A 22,405-nucleotide genomic window follows, 5' to 3' on the forward strand; every position below is an offset into this window, starting at 1 on the left:
TGAAAAACATAGCAGGACATAGCAATCCAAAGAACTCAAAGAAAAACTTAGAAGGACTACCTAACCATCGGATGAATTGAACAATGCCCACCAAAACACCAACAAAATCATCTGAAAAAATTGAGAAACTAAAACAATTAAACAAACGATAAAAAAATACTCATTGCTACAACTCTTGAAGCTTTTACCCCAAAAGCAAAATTTGATCCCTGTAAATATACCTATTTCAAAAATATGTTCAATTTTTGTCTCTGAAATAGATCCAGTATTATATCTGCAAGACCTGAACAAAATTCATTTACCCATGAAGGTCGATTAACGCAGAAAATGAAAGAAAAATTCAAAAATTTGATGAATTTTTTAGGAAATGTTGCTGAGAATCGTGATATTAATATTTTCACAACCATTTCTGTGTCCCTAGATGATGCAGGAACTTTTTTATCAGACCGTGGAATAGGTTTTCTGGCCCTTGAGGCCGGAGAAAAAACAATTGAAAAATTTTATGAAAACTTGAAAAAAAAAATTGCATTTTCAAAATTGATTTTATCCAAAAAAAGCAAAATTCGTAAAATGTTGAAAATCATTTCATTGTTACTAGAAACTTTGCAGTACCCTATCATCAATTTTATCAATATTAAAAATGAATTTATTGTACTAAAGAAAACCTGGCTAAAAAGTAAGTTCACCTAAAAATAGGAAAATTTAATTACTGTTTCATACAGTACAAGTACACACAACAGAAAAACATAACCAACTAAACGTCGGAAGAATTGCTCTCGAACGACTAGTGCGAGCTCTAATCAATTGCAGCCTTCTTCAGTCGGGGGGAGGGAAGGAGGGAGGGGGAGCCTAAGTGAGACTAAGAAGTTCAATAGTGGGCTTCAAATAACCACATTAGAGGTTAACATATACAACTAAGATTTAAAGTAAAAAATGACACCAGTTTCGGCGCACTTTTCATTCGACTTTTAGTATTAAATTGCCGCCAATTGAGTTCAACTGCTTGAAATTGTGATTGAGAGAGAATTTTAGATCACGCCAAACGCAAAGTCAAGGGCGTAAAAGTCACTCGAAAAGTCAAAATTGTCAAGCGAAAATTTTGCATAAAAAAGACACAAACGTTTACAATAATTGCTATGAACTTCGTTCAAGAGCAATTAAACGCTCTTTCATGCAATGGCAATTATCAATATGCCCTCTGAATTTAGGAAATTGTATCAAATTCCGAAGAAAAAATAAGTCTTTTACGAAAGAAGTTAAATTTAATTTGTAGAAGACAATCATTCGTTCCAACAAGCATTCATTCCTTCAAAAATAGTAAAAATAGCTTGAACATTGGAAACAATTGAAAAGCTTTCAAATTATTGTACATTACCAAACACATGTTTACCAAACGCTTCAAAACGTTCAACACAACCTGAATACTATTATTTTAATATACAGTTACATCTTAAACAAAAAATTATAAACCGAAAACAGCTGCAAAAGCGGCACGTGGACAATAATCCTCGCTAAGCAAAAATTCTTTCGCACCTACGTGTCTCGCTTTGTTTCAAATGAAATCATGTACCAAAACTACCACTCTTTTCTCCGCTCTTCCAACTTGTTCACCGAAACAACTTTTTTAAAGACTTTATTCAGTCCCAGAGCTTCCGGTTTTTTTGCTTGCACACTCGCGTTATGATTTTCGCTCACGTGCGCAATTCGATTCGCAGAAAGACGCTCCAGCAATGCTCCTCTTCGAGTTGTAAAAAACTATCCAGCAATGCTCCTCTTCGAGCCTTAAAAAAGACGCTCCAGCAATGCTCCTCTTCGAGTCTTAAAAAAGACGGATCAATACAATCTAAATTCTTTGGATTGTAAAAGAGCGCCTAAGCCTATATAATCGCATTTTCTTTGAGAGGTTGATCGCGGTAATTAATCAACAAAACGCGATACACTAAGAAAAGTAATTCTGAAATTTGAAGCGACCACTGACGAGAACAAATAATCAGCACTTTGATTTTGTGAAAAGCTCAGAATTAAAAAAATAATATAACCGAATAACGTCGGGCAAATTGCTCTCAAACGACCGGTTGGCTTCGTCAGTAGCTAGCCACGGTTTATCGGGGCTAGCTTTAGCTTAATTGAAGGCGCGAGGTGAGCGCAGCGGGGGGTGTGCACGGGAGGGGGCAGATGGGGCGGAGGGGTGGGAGCAACAGTGGGGGGGGGGGGGGGGGGGGACGGTGAGAGGGTGGTTTTTGGTTGCGCGGGGCTCTTACGGCCTGAAGGGTGTGCAGGGATGGGGATTGGGGGAAAGTGAAGTAAGAGGGGGCTGATGTGGGGGGGGGGGGGGGGGGGGGGATGGGGGTCAACCTCTAAAAACCGCCTTACACACCATAAGAATAAGTCTCCAAAACAGTTTCTGTGAATCGCATATTTGGAGACTAGTGAGCTGGAAGGCTCTAAGAGCACTTAATGCCCGCTGGGCGCTACCTGTTTATCCCGTTTTGAGGACGAAAAAGTCAAAAATGGGTCAGACGAAAAATCGATCAAGCAAAAAATTGCATTAAATAAGACCGACACGACTAACATAATTGCTACAACCTTCGTCTGAGAGCAATTAATCAAATGATTCGTACAAGAGGACGGACGCATCAGAAGTGCACAAAATATTGATCTCCCAAATTTTGTTTTGAGAGCCGGTAATTGACGCAATCAATAATAGTCTCATCTTTGCACTGCGGCTACTATCACAAGTCAAATTTCATTTCCATGTTTTTTTTTAAACCAAAAGACAATCTTCACAACATCAATATCTTAATTTCTTCCTAACCTTCATAGTAATGTACATGATTCCGAATATCTTTGACAGTTGCCTCTTCCCGAAATACGCGGTTCCTAAATACATGACTAGGGATCCAAATGCAATGGCAATGTAACCGAAGACTAGGAACACGAATCCCTCGATATTTGTCATTATATCTTTCACATTGCACAAGAAACAGATGGCTTTTCCGAGGTTGTAAGGGCAGTAGACGAAGAGAAATACGAAAATTCCATTCAAAGAGATGACCCAGAACACGTGTTCCAGAAATACTAAGGATCCGTCGAGTCCCAGCATTCTGTCCCACGTTAGCTCCTCGGCAGCTTGTTCAAAAATGTCACCAGCAGCCTGGTTTTCGTCTTCTGGTTGGTTGGGTTCCTCAACAGGGGCGGCTGGCTCTGGTCTGAAATAGACAATTTAAAGAGTTTTAAATCGATCGCATTAGTACAGAATGGCCATCGCTTGTCAATTATCATCCACAATAGCTGCGGTTGACGTGGCAGTTAATGATCTCTCGCAAGGTACAATCATAACGAGACTTCCGAAGTTTTGCTCAACGACAAAAATCTTCAAAGTCAAGCGTTTAACCATGAAACTTTGTACAAAGAATCAAATGTCTACCTTTATGAATGTTTAACACAAAACAGCACAATCCCATAGATAGATAAAATACAATGGTGTTTTAAGGCCTTGAGCAACTGACATTTTACAAACGTGCAATATAATTACAATTGCTAATCCCAACTCCTATCAGACCGTATAAATTAACATCAATGGCGAAAAACAGCACTTCAGATTGTTCGTTCAGGCTTACAAAAAAATCTTAATATTCATATTGCTGAAATTGCTTTGAAACAGACTTGACGACTACTCTTTAGAGTTACATAAAGCCACCTTAATATTGTTGTGAGAAGTCATTTAGAAAGTGAGTTAAATCATTTACATTGAAAAATTACCAAGCAATTCATTTAAACTTCACTGCCAAGGCATCTAGCAAACGACAGGTCAACAAATTTGCTGTTTTGAGGTTTTCGGCTTCGGGAAAAAGTGATGCCAAAAATAAGCGTCAGACGCGAAACAAAATATAGCAGGACAAGTCCTGAACAAAAATCCAAAAACTATCATCCACCCAACAAAAAAGAATAGGAAGGGATTTAGAAAACTATAAGGACAACCGATATAAAAACTCGAAAACAAGTAAAATTGCCTTACAATCCAGAAAGCAAAACTTTGGTTTAGTCAACGTTTTCACAACACTACTTATAAATCGACTAATGTCGGAAGAACTGCTCTCGAACGACAGGCGGGTGAAAAACATTTGACCCCAACGGGATGCTAACAATTGACCTCCCGGTTCATAACCATACGGACTGCCGACTGTGCTATTTGGTCCTTCTTTTTGATATTCGGCAACCGACTTTATATTAGCAAAAAATTGGGCAACCGACTTTATATCACTCAAAAATGAAGAACGAAAGCGTGAAAAAGTCACTTGAGATGTCAAAGAATTTTCTAGAAAAAAGACCGCAAAATGGTCCAGCGAAAAATTTGCATAAAAAAGACCAACACGTTTACAGTAATTGCTATGAACTTCGTTCAAGAGCATTTAAAAAGTAGGAAATTAAAATGTCAAGCCACAAATCACTCGCATTTCGCTCCACTTACTGTTTCGGCGTCACCAAAATCACTAGGCAAATTCGATTTCAAAAATCATCAAGGTTTGTGAAAAAATCTAAAAAAAACAGCCCGAGGTCAAACACCACCAGTCCAATTTGACATCTAGATGTGACTAAATCTTAAAAACAGCCGGAAGAATTCCGGATACGACTCGAAGTATAAAAGTGAATCCAATAAATAACGTCACTAATTTAATGAAAGCAATTACTAATGTCAGTAAAAAGAGAACACCAAAGCAATTGATCTAAACCGCAAATAGGTTGAAAAAATGGTAAAACCCAAATTAAATTTCTTCAAAGTAAATTTGAATTAAACCTTGGACCCCAAACGTTGGTCTTGAGAATTCAAGAAAACTCATGTTTCGGTTAAAATAATTTCTTTTCCATTTGGCTAATAAGTTCCGTCAGAAAAATAATTGTGAAAAACGGAGTGTTAAGTATGTCACGGAGGGCACAGCAAAAATTCATAGCGCCAAGTTAGTATCAGGACAAAATAAAATTACAAGAACAAATTTTATTTTTGGAATCAAACTACAATATATCTCAACATTCTGGACTTTTCCAACAGAAGCTGCCAATTCTGAAGTAGAGATGATTTCTTTTTCAGGTACCAGATATATATCTGAACCAGATGATGAACAGAAAAACTAGATAATTACGTAAAACTAACAAAGCCAAGTACATTAAACATTTGCCTTCAAGAGACCTGAACATTTTTGCTATTGTTAAAATAAAGACTAAATACGTCTATACAAGTAGTTCAACATAAAAATAAAGGGAGGACACGTCAAAACTTCAGTAAACAAAAGAACGACTGGAGAAAATTTTTAAATCTATTCGTTTGCGAAAAGTCTTTATCAACTAAGCACTAAAAACAACAAACATTACAAGTTGGTGGGATTGTATACAAAAACATACCCGGCAGATTGCCGGAAAATAGCCACCGTTGATTCCAATAAGAAAATTGGGATTGCAATAATATATATTGAAAAAACAAAATTTTGTACAAAAACATTTTTTAAGTCCGATTTATTTTGATGGCATTTCGTAGTTGAACATAACGTACTTCTGTTTATTAGAGAGAGGCTACAGGGCCTACTATCAATACCAATAAGCATAGGAGATGGTAACTAAGACTTATATGAACGACGGTCAAATAGCGGGCATCTAAAATTGGGCTTTATGGGTTTATCCCGTTTCTATTTCTACTTCAATTTTTTATACTGACTCTGTTCATTTTGAATTGCTTTGCTGAGCAACTGATGTTCAAAATCACTTTTAGCAGAATGAGAGAAGAGAGAAACTAGCCTAGAGAAGTCAAAAAGATTTCACGCAAAATGTTGAAAAAGCGGCAAAATGAGGTAAAGCGAAACATTTTTTTGTTCGACGAAGTAAAAAAACATAACAGGACAAGTCCTGACGTACAATTCAAAAACTTTTCAATGACTAAACAGAAAACCCTAGACCTAGAATGGACTATGAATTAATTGAGAAAATAATTTTCAAAAAAATCCGATAAAAATAAAAAAAAACAGAAAATCAAGGTCAAAATGCAGCATGTGAACACAAAAAAACCACTAGCGAGAAATGAAAATTTAATTCAAACAAAAAAATAGGCCTATAATGCTGTGAATGGATTGTGGAAACCATTTAGAAAAAAATCCGATTCGAAAAATCGAAAAAAACAGTAAAAATCAGAGTGAAATTGCCGCATGTGAACAAAAAACAACTACCGAGAATTTTTGTTCAAACACCCTTTTCTCACACTAATTTGAAATTAGAGCAAAAAAAATTCACGCCGCAAAAACACTCGCTTTTTCGCTCCATTTCCTGTTTCGGCTTGACCAAAATCACTACTCCTATTTGACTTCAAAAATCATGAAAATGTGTGAACAGATCTAAAAAAAACATAGCTCGAAGAATTCCGGAAACGCCTCGAAGTGAAAATCCATTTAAACGCCACCCAACTACTCATCAAATAAAACGTGCCGTCACTAATTTATGATTATCTTGAAACAAAGTCATGAAACAAAAAAGTAAAAACAATAAAATCAAGTCTGTTAAAATATGATTAAAAATCTGATCAAATTTTGTTATAAAATGAGATCCCGAAAAAACCATCTCTGTCAAAATAACTTCATCAAAACAACTAGTAGTTACAAAAACCACTTATGGGAATTTTGAAAAAAAATACTTTAGGCTAAATTTATGAAAAAAAAAGCTCTTAAAAACAACTTTCACTGGAAAACTGGAAAAAGTTTTCCAGTTTATTTAAATTTTTTTAAATAAACTGAATTATTTAAATTGAAATAAACAGAATTTTTTAATATTTCAAAACCATATAAATACAAAGAAAAATTCCCATCAGCCAATAGGGTATCCAGATGTTCGCAAAACATATTAGGCAAGCCATAATAGGCAAAGAAACTTAGCTAAAAACAGAAAAAGTAACGAAAAACTGCAAAAAAAAAAATAAGAAAAATAGTTCCAATTTTCGCCATTTTTTGTCATATTTCTCAACAAAAAAATGATTCTTACCCACAAAACTGTAACCAATCGTTATCATAAAATTGCTCAAGTAGAAGGTGTTTCTTCAATACCCATTTGAGCCAGTAAAACAAAATAATCGTCAAAAATTAGCCCGAAAATCAGCAAAAAACATTAAAAACCTCCGAATTCTCATAAAATTCGTATTAATTTCCAGAAACCTTCAAACCACTACCGAAGATAGCCTAAAATTAAAACAAAATCATAACCAAACCTCTTTAACAAAATATAAGAAAAAACTGCTTTAAAATGCCGCACGTGAACAAAAAAATTTCGCTCGCTCAGAGAAAATTTTTTCACACATCAATTTCTCGCTCTCTCATAAACAGCGGTATGAACAAAAACCAATCTCTTTTCGCCTCATTCTTCACTTTTGTTCAGCGCCAAAATCACTCAATTTTTTCACGCGTTTCATTTCGTGCTTCAAAAATCACTCCAATAAAATTGATTAAAAAAGGACGGACTTCTCCAATACTCCTCTTCGAGTCGTAAAAAAAGACAGCGCCCCAATACAATTCAAATTCTTTGAATTGTAAAAAATAGGAGCGCTATAATAGCCGGCTGAGAAGATGAGGGCGGCTATTAAACATAAAAAGAGTTAAAAATTTTTTGAAAACATTGTGGAAAACAAGGAAAAGAAAGGAAACCTGCCAAGATCAGTAATTTTGTCCTGTTATTGCTTCTCAAAACCAACGAAAAAGACGTCAATATATCGAAAATCATCCGGAAGAATTATTGTTACTGTTTAATCCCACTTTGATATTAAAAAAATAAAAATTGTTTTAAAAAAACTGAACGTAGTGGACTACTGTCGTGCAAATTTATCTCAAACGACCGGCGACCGTTTGGCTTTGGTATTAGCCGACTGAGGCTTAGTAACACTAGCTAACATTAGGGGAGGGCAGTAGAGGGTTGACAGGTTGGAGTGGTAATGGTGGGGACGAGGAATAAGATGCGAGGGGGTGACCGAGGGGGTGGGGAGGGGGGTATGTTAAGATTTAGAACTTCCCTTCACACTATGAATTTATGTCTGTTTAGAGCTGCTCAGTCACTTTATAAAGTCCGGGCTTTATCTGTTCATTCCGTTTTCCACTACGAAAAGTTAAATGCTTCAGACAAAAAAAGTGAAGCAGAAAACTGCACAAAACAGCAGAGGACTACTAAAATTGCCACAAACTTGTTTTGAGAGTAAAAATTAACTTGTTTTTGTTTTAAAGTAAAAATTACAAAACCAACATTGAAAACTCTGGTCAACACAAATCAATGGTCAACACGCTCATAAAAACTACCTTGGATATTGAAGCCTACTAAAACCATTCGGCAGCAAAAAACGAATTTAGGCAGAAAAGCAGAATGTGAAAAGAAATTTTGCTTTAGCGGAAACTTTCGTTCTTCTAAGTCTCCCGCTCTTTCAAAAAAGTGACATGAACAGAAAAACATAATAACATTGTGAACTTATTGTAAAAGAATAATGCATTATAGCAACGCTCAGCTTACATTTTAAAAATTTACATTCTTAGGAAATTAAACAAAAATCCACTAAAGTTGAATAAATTTCTCGCAAGCGATAGGCAGGGGTAATTCAATTTAGAGGGGTTGTCGGTTAGAAATGTTAAGTGAGTGCAAATATCACCAACCCTAAAGGGTCTGGAACCCGGACCTCTAGGTTACCATTCCAGTATCTTAAACACAAATCAACAATTGTTTTTTTATCCTCTGACAATAGCTTTTCTATTAGCAAACATAACTGACTAACGTCGGAATTGTTCTCAAACTACAAGCGGGGGCAATTTCATTTAGTGGCGTAGCCTAGAAATTTTTCATGGGTGCGAAAACTCTTACCTCATAGCGGTTCGAACCCGCGACCTTCAGGATAGCCGTCTGACATCTTAACCCCAAAGCTACAACGCCATTGCTTTTCAACCGCATACTACCGATTTTATATTTGCCACAAACAATAAGAGCGATTGATATCACTAAAAATGAAGAAGTGAAAAGTGAAAAAATCATTTGAGAAGTCAAAGAATTTCTAGATCAAAAGCGCAAAAACTCCCAAATACGAATTTTCACAAAGATGAACACGTTTACAATAAATACGTTTGAGGGCAATTAATAAACCTTATTTCACCAAGAGCGCAATTTAGATCACTATAAAAAGAACTCAAGCGTGAAAAAAGTCACTCAAGAAGTCAAAGAAGGTTATAGAACAAAAGCACAAGCAAAAATATCGCATCAAAAAAGACAAGTTTAAAATAACTGCCTCAAATTGTTCGAGAGCAAACAATAAGAACACATCGGGATTTTCATACAAACTAAACATAGCCGGCAGATTGCCGTCAAATAGCCGCCTTTGATTCCCATAACCAAGATTGGGCTTGGACGAGAAATCATTTTGGAGCTGAACATGTTCCTGTTTCGTAGTGAGACGACACAGGGGTTAGTATCAATACCAATAAGCATTAGAGATGGTAATTAAGAACAAAATACGAGTAACTGGCATCTCAAATTGGGCTTTATGGGTCTACCCCAGTACCAGTTCTGATTTTTTTATACTGAATCTGTTCGTTTTGAACTGCTACCAAAAATAGCCAACAGATTGCCGGAAGAAGCCGCAATAGACGCATGTGGTCTTCCAATAATTGAAACAACTAAAGAAATAAGATAGACAGCTTGACCATCAGTCCTTTAAAAGACCACTAGCACTAGACTTTTTGGGTTAGCTTTGGACTGTCATTTTTATGAGACACATAAGCTCTAAGGAGAAAGCCCTAATAGGGCTTTTCAAAATTAGGATCTTTTCCGTTTGTGTCCCCTCAGCTTAGTGGGCGCATATTATTTGCACCCCTCAGATTCACGTGCAATAATTTTTACATAATGACTTATTATGTAATTTCACGTGCTCTGTAACTGGGGGGGGGGTTTAGATTCGGACTGCAATTTTTATGGTACATAAGCTCTATAAGGAAAAAACCCTAATGGAGCTTTTTCAAAATTAGTATTCGAAATCAAAAACTCAAGGACTAATACTCAAGAATAAGGGCATATACGTTTGGCACTACTTAGATGCACACTATTGACCTTTAACTAGTGAATGTTCAAAAAATTTGAAGTTCAATAAGCGAGTTCAGAAGTCAATTTTCTGAGTGAGGTAAGTCACGCAATTGACTTAAAAGCAGAACAAATGACGTCACGCAGACAAATTTTATCTGCAAACCAGTAGAAACTACTGCAGTTGAAAAAAAATTAATTGCAAGAAGTCAGGTCGCAAGAACGATCGATAGAGACAATTAAAAAAAAACGCGATTTCCCCAATAATAGCCGCTATCGCTCCGCGGCTATCAAAAAACCTTTTAGGAGCATGAGAGAGGAGTAAAACCAGCCAAGAGAATTTAAAAAGATTTTACGCTAAATGTTGAACAAGCCGTGAACTAAGTTAAAGCAAAAAATCTAGTACTATGGAGTAGAAAACATACGACAAATCCTGACGTACAGTTCAAAGAAGTTTCATTGGCTAAACAAAAACTAGACCTAAAACGGACAATGAGCGAATTGCAAAAACCATTTAAAAAAAAATCAGATAAAAAATTTGAGATTATAGCCAGCAGATTGCTGGAAAATAGCCGCTGTTGACGCGCATCGGGATTGAAACAGAAGAAAATACCTACTACTTCAGCTATACTACTTCTACCTATACCTACTTCAGCTTCTGAACTGAAGGGTATTAAGCTCAATACTAATATCAGCTAGCAATCATTCTAATGAGATTTGATAACCTCATGCACTATGACTTAACAACCGGGCTTTATCGGTTTATCCCAATTCTTTTGATTTCACTCTTTTGGCATTGACCGTATTCACCACATTGCGTAATTCAATGCGTGAGAGAATTTAGAATCCATTCAGTTGAAACCGTGAGTGAGGTAAGTCAGAAGTCAAACGTGAAAATCGTGACTTATGCAAAACAAAAAACGTGATCAAAAGGTAAAGTGAATTCAAGGAGAGCGCCTAATTAATAGCCGTTTGAGAGGCTGACAGCGGCTATTAAAAAATTCGGAACATCGATGTCAAAATGCCGCATTTGAACAAAAAACCACTAGCGAGAAAGAGAAATTTGGTTCGAACAAAAAAACTAGTCCTAGAATGAACTGAATGAATTGGGAAAACCATTTAGAAAAAAATCCGATCAAAAAATCGAAAAAACCAGGAAATTTTTTGTTCAAAACACCGTTTTCTCACTACATTAAAATTAGAGCGAAAAAAATGCACGCCGCAAAACCACCTGCTTTTTCGTTCCACTTCCTGTTTCGGCGTGAAAAAAAATCACAATTCCAATTTTACTTCAAAAAAGCATGAAAATGTGTGAACAGATCTTTAAAAAAAAGACAACGCCCCAATACAATTCAAATTCTTTGAATTGAACAAAAATTCGACCGCTATAATAGCCGCCTGAGAAGCTGAGGCAGCTATAAAAAACCGTTAAAAGAAAAACCAATTCTCGGGGAGGAAAGGAATCTGTTACGTGTCGACAAATTAACTGTTTCAACTCACCGTTCGCGAGCGTTGTGCATATTAGCATTTTCAATGCCCTCTCCGTCATCTGTGGACGAAGCAACCTCACCCTCTTCGTCATCTTCAGTTCCTGGTCCTGCAGAATCATCAGTTGTCCGTCCACTGGTACTGCTACTAGTGCCGCCTTCAATTTCACTTCTAGACAAAATGGAGCTTGCAGCGTTACTTTCTGTACTCGTATGACTGCTGCTTCTACTGTCCCGATTGGTCACCTCCTCACTTATGTCTTCTGTTACGAGTTGTTTGACACTTGAGCTTTTAGATGGACCGGGTACCTGAAACTGTCATGGATATAATTTATATTCTGCATTACGGTACATCGAAAGGAGGAGCTACTGATTTTTTAAATGGGAAGCAGTGAAGATACTGACCTCTTCGGAAGTTGCAATCGCAGAGGAAATCAGAAGAGTATTTTTGACTTCTAAACTCTGTTGTGAGCTCTTTTCTACATCACTAGTTTCCACAAGAGTATTATCTAGTTCCTTTTCGCTTTCAGTCAACACTGAAACGTTCCCTGCTTCTGTATTTGACTGAACTGGTTCCTGAATCGTTAAAGAGTTGTTAACATTTGCTGCATTGCTGTTTGAGGCATCATTCTGACTCAAAATTGGAACCTCGGCCGCAGTTTCAGATTCTGACGCTACTGTTTTTTCGTTGGTTTGCTTTGACGACGTACTTTGTTCGCTGACATCGCTCATCTGTTCAAGTCTGACAGTTAGGCTGATATTGATACTGTCCAACTTGGCTTCTAGTTTTGAACTGTTATCAAGTGTATGCTGTTCCGACTGTTGGATGATAGTTGTGTCTTCTCCGGTTGGAGTACTATCATTGTTTTGCTCATTTCCATCAACCTAGAGCAAAATTAAACATCCTAATCAGTAGAAAAAAGCGGACCACTAACATCAGTAATGACGGCAGACCAATGGTATCAATTCCAAAATAGAAGACAACCTGAGTCATTTTCTAAAGGAGCCCAGAAATCAGTATTCAGTTAATTTGAGCACAATTAACAATCCACTGCAGTTCATTCCCGCAGCTGAACCTTTAAAGTACACGTCACATTTCAACAATTCAGTTAAAAAAAGGCAAACTTTGATTCTAAAAACTAACCTCACGGCCGCAGCTTGCTTTAATGTTTCAAATGTAGCTTATCATGGACCACTGAAATAAAATACCGCAACCCACAGATTGCCGGCAAATAGCCGCCATTGATTCCCAAAATTCCGGTTGCGATTGAAGGCACAGAAAAGCAATGATAAAAAATGACAGCCGTACAAAAAAATTTTTGAAGTGAGAACTATTTTGATTGGATTTAGTAGTTATGCATACTCCTGTTTCTAAATGAGAGGATGCAGGGGCTAGCATTAATGCCAAAACGCACACGCTGTCTAAATGTGAAACAAATTTTTGTTCTGTTCGACAGAGTGAAAAAAAAACAAAGCCGGAAGACTCCGGAAGCGACTCGAAGCAGACATTCATGAAGGACCTAGCCCAGAATTGCAAAAGTAACAGAAATACATACATATATACATGATCTAACAGTTTAATATTTGTTTCAAATGTTCAAAAAAGATTTCAGCCGTACAATTTCTAGCTGAGATAACTGAGACGAACGCTTTTGGCTGAAAAAGTTAGAGTTAAAACAAAACCGCACGTGATCAAAAAATTTCGATCACTTAGCGCAAAAATTTTTCAAACCAACTACTTTTTTGCGCTCTTTCTCTTTCTCTCTCTCTCAGAACGATGCTTGAACAAAAATCACGCCAAATTCTCTATCTGCTTTACTGTTGTTCAATAGATTGACCTAAACACTAGTTTTCACGTGAAGCGGCTGACTTCTAAAACACATCCTGTAAAAATAGAAGTCAACGATTCAAAAAAAAAGATTGCCAATTTTTCTCTTAGAGTCGTAAAAATAGCAGTGCTATAATACACGACTGAGAATATGAGGGCTGCTATTAAAGATGCAATTACTGGTTTATACAGACCCCCTATCTTAACTCAAACTCGCCCTATTTTAGGCCCGTGGAATTCACTTACGGAAACTTGAACTATATTTACACTAATCCGTCAGGGTTTTCCACAGAACGCTTTTAAAGCAGTTTTGTGGGAAACAATACAAAATGTCATACAATTTCAAAATTATGCGAGTGGCTTTGAAAAAGCAATTCTACATTCTTTAACTCTAATATTCTTCCTAAATCTGAAGTTCTTTATTCAAAGCAAAATTCTGCGGAACACACATGTTTAGTCGATGAATATATGCACAAATATCCCTTCTCCTATAATTGAGTTTAATTTATCTGATCAAGGGAGATTCATTCTGATTTCGACAAAGTTAGTTCAAGAACTTTATTGAGATCTAATTACGCAAATTGTGGATTCTAATTCCCAAGTTTGTGGAATCTAATTGCACAGAGCGCTAATTTTAATTACTCAAATCGTAAAATCTAATTACATTTGCCAGTGAAATACACACTAATCCGTCAGTGCATTCCACAAAACGCTTTTGGAAAAACACTGACTTAACCCTCTCAAAATATTCCAATCCACGCCAATTTAGCGAACGTAAGTGTATTCCACAGAAAGAATGTATTAAGATTGGGTGTGAAATCCACTTGCATAAATCGTCAATTATGCCCAATTTGGGGGTCTTTACAGACCAGTTGTGGAAAAACGAAAACTTCGGCTGACTTTACATTTGAGTTCCAATTGTAAACTGCCACTAATTGAGTACAGTTTCTCAAAATTCCGAATGAGCGAGCAATTTTGATCACGCAGAACTCAACGTCAACAACGTAGAAGTCAATAAAAAAGTTGAGCAAAATTTTACGTAAAAGACAAACGATTTCAGTAATTGTATCAAATTTCGTATAAATTTTGTATAAAACTTTTTCCGTATAGAAACCTACAGCCAAACATCAATCATCCTCATATCTTCCAAATGATACTAAGTGATTTCGGAGTGACATGCAAATACTCTTTTATAGTAGTGAAATCTACACGTTTGAATTGACCTGAAAAAAAAAATGATAAATCTTGCAAATGAGAAGCTAAAATAATCTTCCTTAGTTGCCCCGCATTAAATGGACCATGATATTCAATGCAAGCAAGACATACGGAATGTGCTTCCTCTATTAAAACAGCTGACTCATGTCAGAGGAATTGACTTCACAGAAAGATATGACATGAGGTAACACTACACCTGGTTTTCACGTTCAGCAGCTGCGGGTGGCACTGCTGCTTCAGCCGGCACAGGTTGTTCTGCCTCTCGTCTTCGCTGTCGCTGCTGCCTCCGGTTGTTATTCTGCGGCTCATTTACATTTACTCCTACACCTACTCCTTGTACTCCAACGTGTCGTCTACCTACTAACGAAACATTTATTTACTGCAAAGGCCAACACCGAAGTGAACTAGTCGCACAGGATAAACTGGATTTAACATTAGTGGATAAAAGCGGGGTACCGACCAGCCACTCGACTTGTCCCATTTCCCCACACGCTCTCCGCGTATATGGAAACGGGCCAAATCGCGCGTCTAATCGGTACCCCCCTTTTCTCCACTACTACACACACAAATTTATTCATCACAAAACACATTCTTCCCGTTTTTAAAAACAAAAAAAATCTTGCTAACAACATTCTTTCCCTTTTATAACAACATTCTTTCCACTGTTTATCTCTACAATTAACACACTTCGAAAGCATTTTTTATATTTTGAAAACTCATTTTTCCCTATAGAAATGGATATCAACAGAAGCAACGAGTGTATTATCTGCAATTCATCTTTCAATCCAAAGAAAGAGCTTCTCAAACACACTTTAATAAGCGAACACTTCGAAAGAACCAGAGAGCTGATTGATGATGAAGACTCTTAATCAAAAAGCTGAACCTAAAACTAACTAAAGCTAAAACTAACTAAAGTTCAAACTAAACCTGATGATAATATCTATACTAGAATTCAGTACAAATGTAACGAAAGTTACGCAGTATTTAGAAATAATATAGCTCTAACTATTCACACATATAATCATAATAGAAATTATCTAGAGAATACTTAAGACTATGATATAAACACTAGTTTGAACATGAGAATTTTTTATTACTGATAAAGCTGGAAATTACATTGAAGATACAGATGGAGCAATTAATTACTGTAAAACAAAATTAAAAACTATTATCAAATTAGAAAACTTAAGAGTTTTAAAAATAAGATCACAGCTGCGTGTGGGTAAAAGAAGAGAACTAAAGAAGAAGTTGAAAATCACGAAAATACTCTTCAACACGGACTATATTATTTATAAGCCTATATATGATTACGGTGACTACAAACAATGGCTAGATTTCGAAAAAGAAATATATGAAAGTTATGGCTACGACTTTGAGTTTCTCGCATTAGGAAGCATTCGGTTAAATATTGAACCAACTAAAGCATCTATTGGTAGCTATATAGATTTACCACCAATCTAAAAAATTCTAAAATCAATATTAAATATACGCAATTACGAATACAACTGTCAACAACTATCTATTACCGCATGGCTACATCTCACTAGAGATCATGCAACACGCAAGAGCAAATATGTAACAATCTTATTGTACCACGGCAACAAAATGAAGATGACTTTGTCTATATAATGAATACAGAAATTATAATATTAACATTTGGCTATATACACCTGTGATGAGGGTAAAGTAGAGCTATTTAAACCAGTCAATGATCATGATAAAGACAAAGATGTCAGAATATTAGTTTGGGGAAACGGCCAAACAGAACACTGTGCTCTAATTAAAACAATAGAAACATTAATAGAGAGACCAAATAAAAAAACTATAAATAATATTAGTGTAATAGATGCACATATTGGTTTGATTCACAAAATAAATATAATAATCATACACGAAGTCATTCATTTAAACCAGAGATTGTTTGCCCAAAGAAGAAACATATCACTTTTTTAAATGAACACAAACGACAAGAAATAAAAAATATTATAACTGCTGATATAGAATGTTGTGTTATCAACATCACAGAACAAGGTGAAACATCCACGAAGTCCCATACTAACAAATATGTAATAGGTGAACATATACAAATCAGTGTAGGCTACATGTTAGAAGGAAACTCCAAATACTATTTCGGTCTTGACTGTATCAAAAGATTTGCAAGTGATCTACTAACTATTGAAACTGAATAACATCAAGTACAACAAACAAATGATATTTACCACTGAAGTTGAGCTAAACCATAATGCTAACAATATAGGTCATATATGCAGTAAAAAATGGAGAACTGGTAACTATAGAAGGCCCGCATGTAATATATGTAATCTAAGATATAAACAACAAAATTTCATTCCCGTTATATTCCAAAAATGGCTCAAGCTATGATTTCAATCTACTATATAGAAAATTATTTAAACAGAATAGCGATAAGAGAAAAGTAGATAACATACCATTAGCTGCTGGTAAGTCTAAGATGTTTATTATTGGTAATCTTAAATTCTTAGATAGTTATAACTTCTTAGCTATGAGTCAAGATCAAATAGCAAAAATATATCACTGTAAAAAAAACATTATATCCAAATGATTACTTTAGTTTAGTATTGTAACAAGAAGTTATCGGTAATCTCAAGATAGAAGATTTCAAATCCTCTCTCGCTCTCTAAAAAATTACCAACACAAGAAGAAGTAGATATCTTTAATAATGAAAACAGACATAAAACTATTGAGTATTTACAGAATGATGTGAAAAAAAATAGACTATTGCATGAAAGAATATGTTAATCTTAGTAAGAATGAATTCGGTCTCAATCCTCTACACTATGTAACTCTGTCAGGTTATAGTAATGATTGTTGGTTAATGTCAAAGGGTGTTACATTAGATACATCACAAGATTAAAAAATGCTAGAAGATTTTATTGAAGCAAAGAGAGGTGGTATATGTGGTATAATGGGTGATAGATATATTAATAGTATTGAAAGTAACAAGTCAATCTGGTACAAAGACGCAGACAACCTATATGGCCATGCAATGATGCAAAAACTACCTTGAAAAGACTTCAAGTACTCTAGCGCATCTCTAGATGGTATAATAAATACTCCAGAGGATAGTGATTATGGCTATTATATAGTGTGTGATGTGGATTATAAAGATATCTGTAAAAAAAGAACATAGCAACCAGCACTAATGCCTTAAAAAAGAAAGATAAACAATTAATTAGGCTATAGAGAAAGAGAAAGGTAGAGCAAGAACAGAGAAATTAGTATTAGATCAAAATAATAAATATGCATATATATGGTTCATTATAGGATAATAAAATCCGATGTTAAGATGGGTGCAAAAATACAGAGTAATTAAATTTAAGTAAGATTATACACGTAGAGATTATATACAAAACAATACAGATAAAAGAGCAACGCCTAAAACTGAAGTAGAAAAGGATGTAAGGAAATTAATGAACATTTCACTATACGGAAGAATGTGCATGAACCCTCCACACTTCCTTCAAGGTAAGTTTTTACAAGATGAAGAAAAAATAATGAAAAATATAAGTAACCAACTTTTAAGAAAATAAAAAGATGTAACGATTATAGCCAACTTGAATAAACAAAAAATATACGAAAAAAAATATGAGCCACCAATATATGTAGGTGTTACTATGTTCGAATTAAGTAAACTACATATGTACGAATTTTTCTATGATATATTAAAAACTATCACTTAAAGATTTACAACTACATTATATGAATAGATAGTTTTGTATAAATTTTAGTGAAGGTAACCTTAGTGACGAGCACATGGATCTGTCTAATCTAGATTCCCCTATCAAAGAGAATAATAAAGCCCCAGGTGAATTCAAACATGAATTTGGAAGTAAAAATCAATGATGAGTTTATAAGTCTATCGCGAAAGAAAAATAGCTTCAAACACTACAGTTCAAAAGAGAAAGGAATAAAGAAATGTGGCAATGCTAAACAAGACTATTATAATGCGTTAATGTATAACACAGAGAAAACTATAGAGGAATGTAGAACACAAAAGCTGGGAGATAATATGACAACAACAAAAACAAGTAAGACTAGTCTATACTCTTCGATGATGAAAGATTTTATGTATATAGTATTAACAGTTATCCTCATGATAAAAACTTATATCTATTCAAAAGATATTTAATAAAAAAAATAATGCTGCTCCAAAAGAGCTATTAATAAAGCGAGGGCTTGACAAAGACAACCCCGTTGATCTATTAATAAACAAAATTAAACAGCAAACCATTACTGATGATAGAAAGTTAATTGAAGCTGCTATTATACTATATAATGATTTATTATAATTTTTAAAACAAAAAAAAATGACTTAGCTACAAACTGTTATAGAAATAACTAAACTAGAAAAAGAAAACTGAAGAAAAAGATTAGAAGATAAATTAAAACAACAAGAATAATATGGTAACATAGAAGAGTTATTTGATCCAGTCACTAAAGCTTTAAACTTTAATATTGAATCAAGCCAAGCTCTTCAAAACCAAATTTTAGCAGCACTAGCTGATGATATTAAGGCTTTTACGAGTGTTGGTACCAACTACAAAGCAGCTTTCTTGATAAACGAGCTGCTCTCTTATCACCCACACCTGTTCCAGCTGTAACATTAAAATTTTATTATATTATATATTATATTTATTAGTATTGCATCACAAAGAGGGTTTTCTACTAGCGAAGATGAATTATGGCGACGTGATACTAGTGATTATGAACAAGGGGTAGAAAGAAGAAGAAGAAGAAAGCTAGCGTTCTTACTAAGAGCCACCGGCCTTGGTTCCCCAAAGCCAACCTCAACAAATTAATAGAAAGACTAGAAACAAAGGCTGGTCATGACGGATTATACGATGAGATGTTAAAGATATATAAACAACTATTATCTATTAAAATTATTTATCAATAACAACTAGATAATTTTGTTTTTTATTATGGTAAATGAGCGAAGCTATGACTACGTCCACGAACACAGTTCCTGCAAAGCAAATAGGTGAAACCATGACTATGGCCATAAATAAAACGAAACACCAACACCCCTACTCTAAGCTAAAGCAGTATTCAGTCCTCAAATAACAATGTTTAGATGAGAAAGAATAATACCATTACATAAAGATGAAGCTGATTTGATTGATAAGCCATCTTTGATTAAATATCACAATAATTATAAGTTTATATTAACTGTTATAGATATATTTACAAAATATGCATGGGCTACATTATTAAAGAATAAATGTGGTACAATTATAACTAAAGGTTTAAGAATAGTATTAGGAAACCAGAAAAGTTTAGTGTAGATAGAGGTAGCAAGTTCTATAACAAAACATTCAAATCTTTGCTCAAAGTGATTTAGTGATTTAAAAGCTGTATTTATAAAGAGATTCATTAAAACATTATTACACATAATTAATCAACCAATGTTCATCAATGGTTATGGTAATTGCGTATATCTTTCTAATGATTCTATCACATCATAGAAAAATAACATTCATTCGACCATTAATATGACACCCGTTGATTCTTCTAATAACCTTGATAAAGTTAAATACAATTACTTCTAGTGAACCCAGCTAAAACGAACCAAAACTGGGTGATTACGTTAGGAAAACTGACAAACGTAACATTTTCTTTAAAGGATACACATCTAATTGGAAGAGAATTATTTAAAATCAACAAAGTTAAAAAAACTCAACCACCAACATATAAAATAGAAGATATTAATAGTGAAATAATAGAAGGTAAATACTGTGAACAGTAATTATTAAAACTTTGATTTTGAATCTAATAATAGGGTTTTAGAATCACTTGGAATCAACATAGTTGCTGCGTAGCAGATCAGGGAACCTGCTTCGCAGATAGACCTCCGGACAGCTACGAGGTAGATTAGGGAAACTGCTTCACAGATCTCTCTCAATAAAAATAATGACAAGAAGCAGATTCAGTCAAGCGAAACATCAATCAAAATCAACAAACAACTTAACACTAAGGCTCACAAATTATTCCTAGAAGATAATGATCTTACTGACATGAAAGATACCTATAAGTTACAAACATACACCCTCCTACAGAGAAAAAAGATGTTGTTAATAAAGAGTACTGTGATAACAGCTTACTATCTTCTTTTAATAAAAGATATTTTAATTAAAAACATAACTGAACTAAGAAAAGGTGAGACGACTACAAAGTCATGACTAATACACTACAACTAAATAAAACAAAAGTTAATGATGAACTAAAAAATGAGTTTACTAATTCAGCAAATGAAGTTACAAATACAGTCAACTTCTTTAATAAGGTGGCCTCTGATACTAGCTCTAAAAACAATTAATTAAAACTAGAATTTGATTATAATAAGTTTAATCAGAATCTTGCTAACATACAGTTAGATGCTAAGTTTTCTACTGGTCTAAGGTAACTTAAAGAAGTTAATGAAAACAATACTTCTGCTGTTGATGAGGCTCTTATAAAGAATAAAGACAAGTAAAATATATAAAGGCTATATTATTTGAAAGTAAGCTAATAAACAAAGAGCAAGCAAAAGATTTGAGATGCATTGTGATTTTAATCAAGAAGATATAATGAACGAAACTGATAGTTATTTTACTACTGAAATTGAGTCACCATCAGCACCGAGTGAGAGATTACTATATCCAAACTTATCAACAGTTAGTGAACAATTAATCCGCGAAGCGTCAACTCCGTTGATCAGAAATGCAGCAGCTGCTAACAAGCAGCTGAGCCACAATGTGGCTGCAAAGCAGATAAGCAATGCTGCCACTGTCAATGAGCAATTGATTAACGAAATAATCAAGCTAATAAAAAATTTAATATTAATATTATAAAAGATATTAGAAATTATTATGAAACAAACTAATAACTATAAAAAAAGTTAAAAATAAAAATAAAATATATATTAACATGGCTGAGATAACAGAAATACTATTATCATCTGTAGCAACATCAACAACATCAATTACATTAACAGGAATAGGATTACCTTATTCCATACCAACAACTTTTGCTACAGCAACTGTTGGTGGTTGATTATCAAAAACAATTAATACTAAAATAAGAAATAAAATTATGAAGTATTCACAAATGTATATTTTAGGTTAAAGGTTTTGTGACAATCTTGATAAGCTATATACTAAATCAAAGAATGATAAATTAGATAATGATGAATATAATGAATTAGTTAGGGTATATGAAGACTATAAGAAGAACAAGAAAAATAAATTGAGTATTTTTTAAACTAAAGATAATAGTGTTTAGTAAAAATAATATATTTAGTAAAAATAATAATATTAGTATTAATATTTACCGTTAGGTTATATCTAATCTATAGCTATAGCTTAAGTTGTAGCTATAGTTATAGTTATGGCTACAGTTATAGATATAGTTATAGCTATAGTTAAAGTTAGGCTTTTGTTATAGCCATAATTATGGCTAAGCTATAGTTATAGCTATATCTTTACTTCTAGTTATGGCTAAGCTATATCTATAGCTATACTTATTGTCTAAGCAATAGCTATAGTTATGGCTAAACTATAGCTAAGGCAAAACTATAACTATAACTATACTATCTTTTCTTTGTTCCTAGATAAAACCATCTTCCTTTCTGTACTACTCTTAAACCTTCACCATTAGTTGCAAAATTAATTAAATCAGTTGTAGCCGCAAAAGCTCCTCTAGGATTTCTAGTTACAGCCCCACTTCCTATTTTACTTGCTATTTCTAATGCTCTTACTGGATTATTAGCAACTTTCTTTCC

The 22,405-nt window shown here is 34.4% G+C and overlaps 1 protein-coding gene and 1 pseudogene across 3 annotated transcripts in view; one reads left to right on the forward strand and one right to left on the reverse strand.

Annotated features, from left to right (window-relative positions):
• LOC142341621 (E3 ubiquitin-protein ligase MARCHF6-like) overlaps positions 1-22,405 on the forward strand; it is a 263,593-nt gene that overhangs the window by 85,411 nt on the left and 155,777 nt on the right. The gene's annotated exons all lie outside the window — the stretch shown is intronic.
• LOC142340634 (E3 ubiquitin-protein ligase MARCHF6-like) overlaps positions 1-22,405 on the reverse strand; it is a 60,483-nt pseudogene that overhangs the window by 13,784 nt on the left and 24,294 nt on the right.

The sequence above is a fragment of the Convolutriloba macropyga genome, chromosome 6 (genome assembly GCF_964194025.1).
Source record: "Convolutriloba macropyga chromosome 6, txConMacr16.3, whole genome shotgun sequence".
NCBI classification, from domain to species: Eukaryota; Metazoa; Xenacoelomorpha; order Acoela; family Convolutidae; genus Convolutriloba; species Convolutriloba macropyga.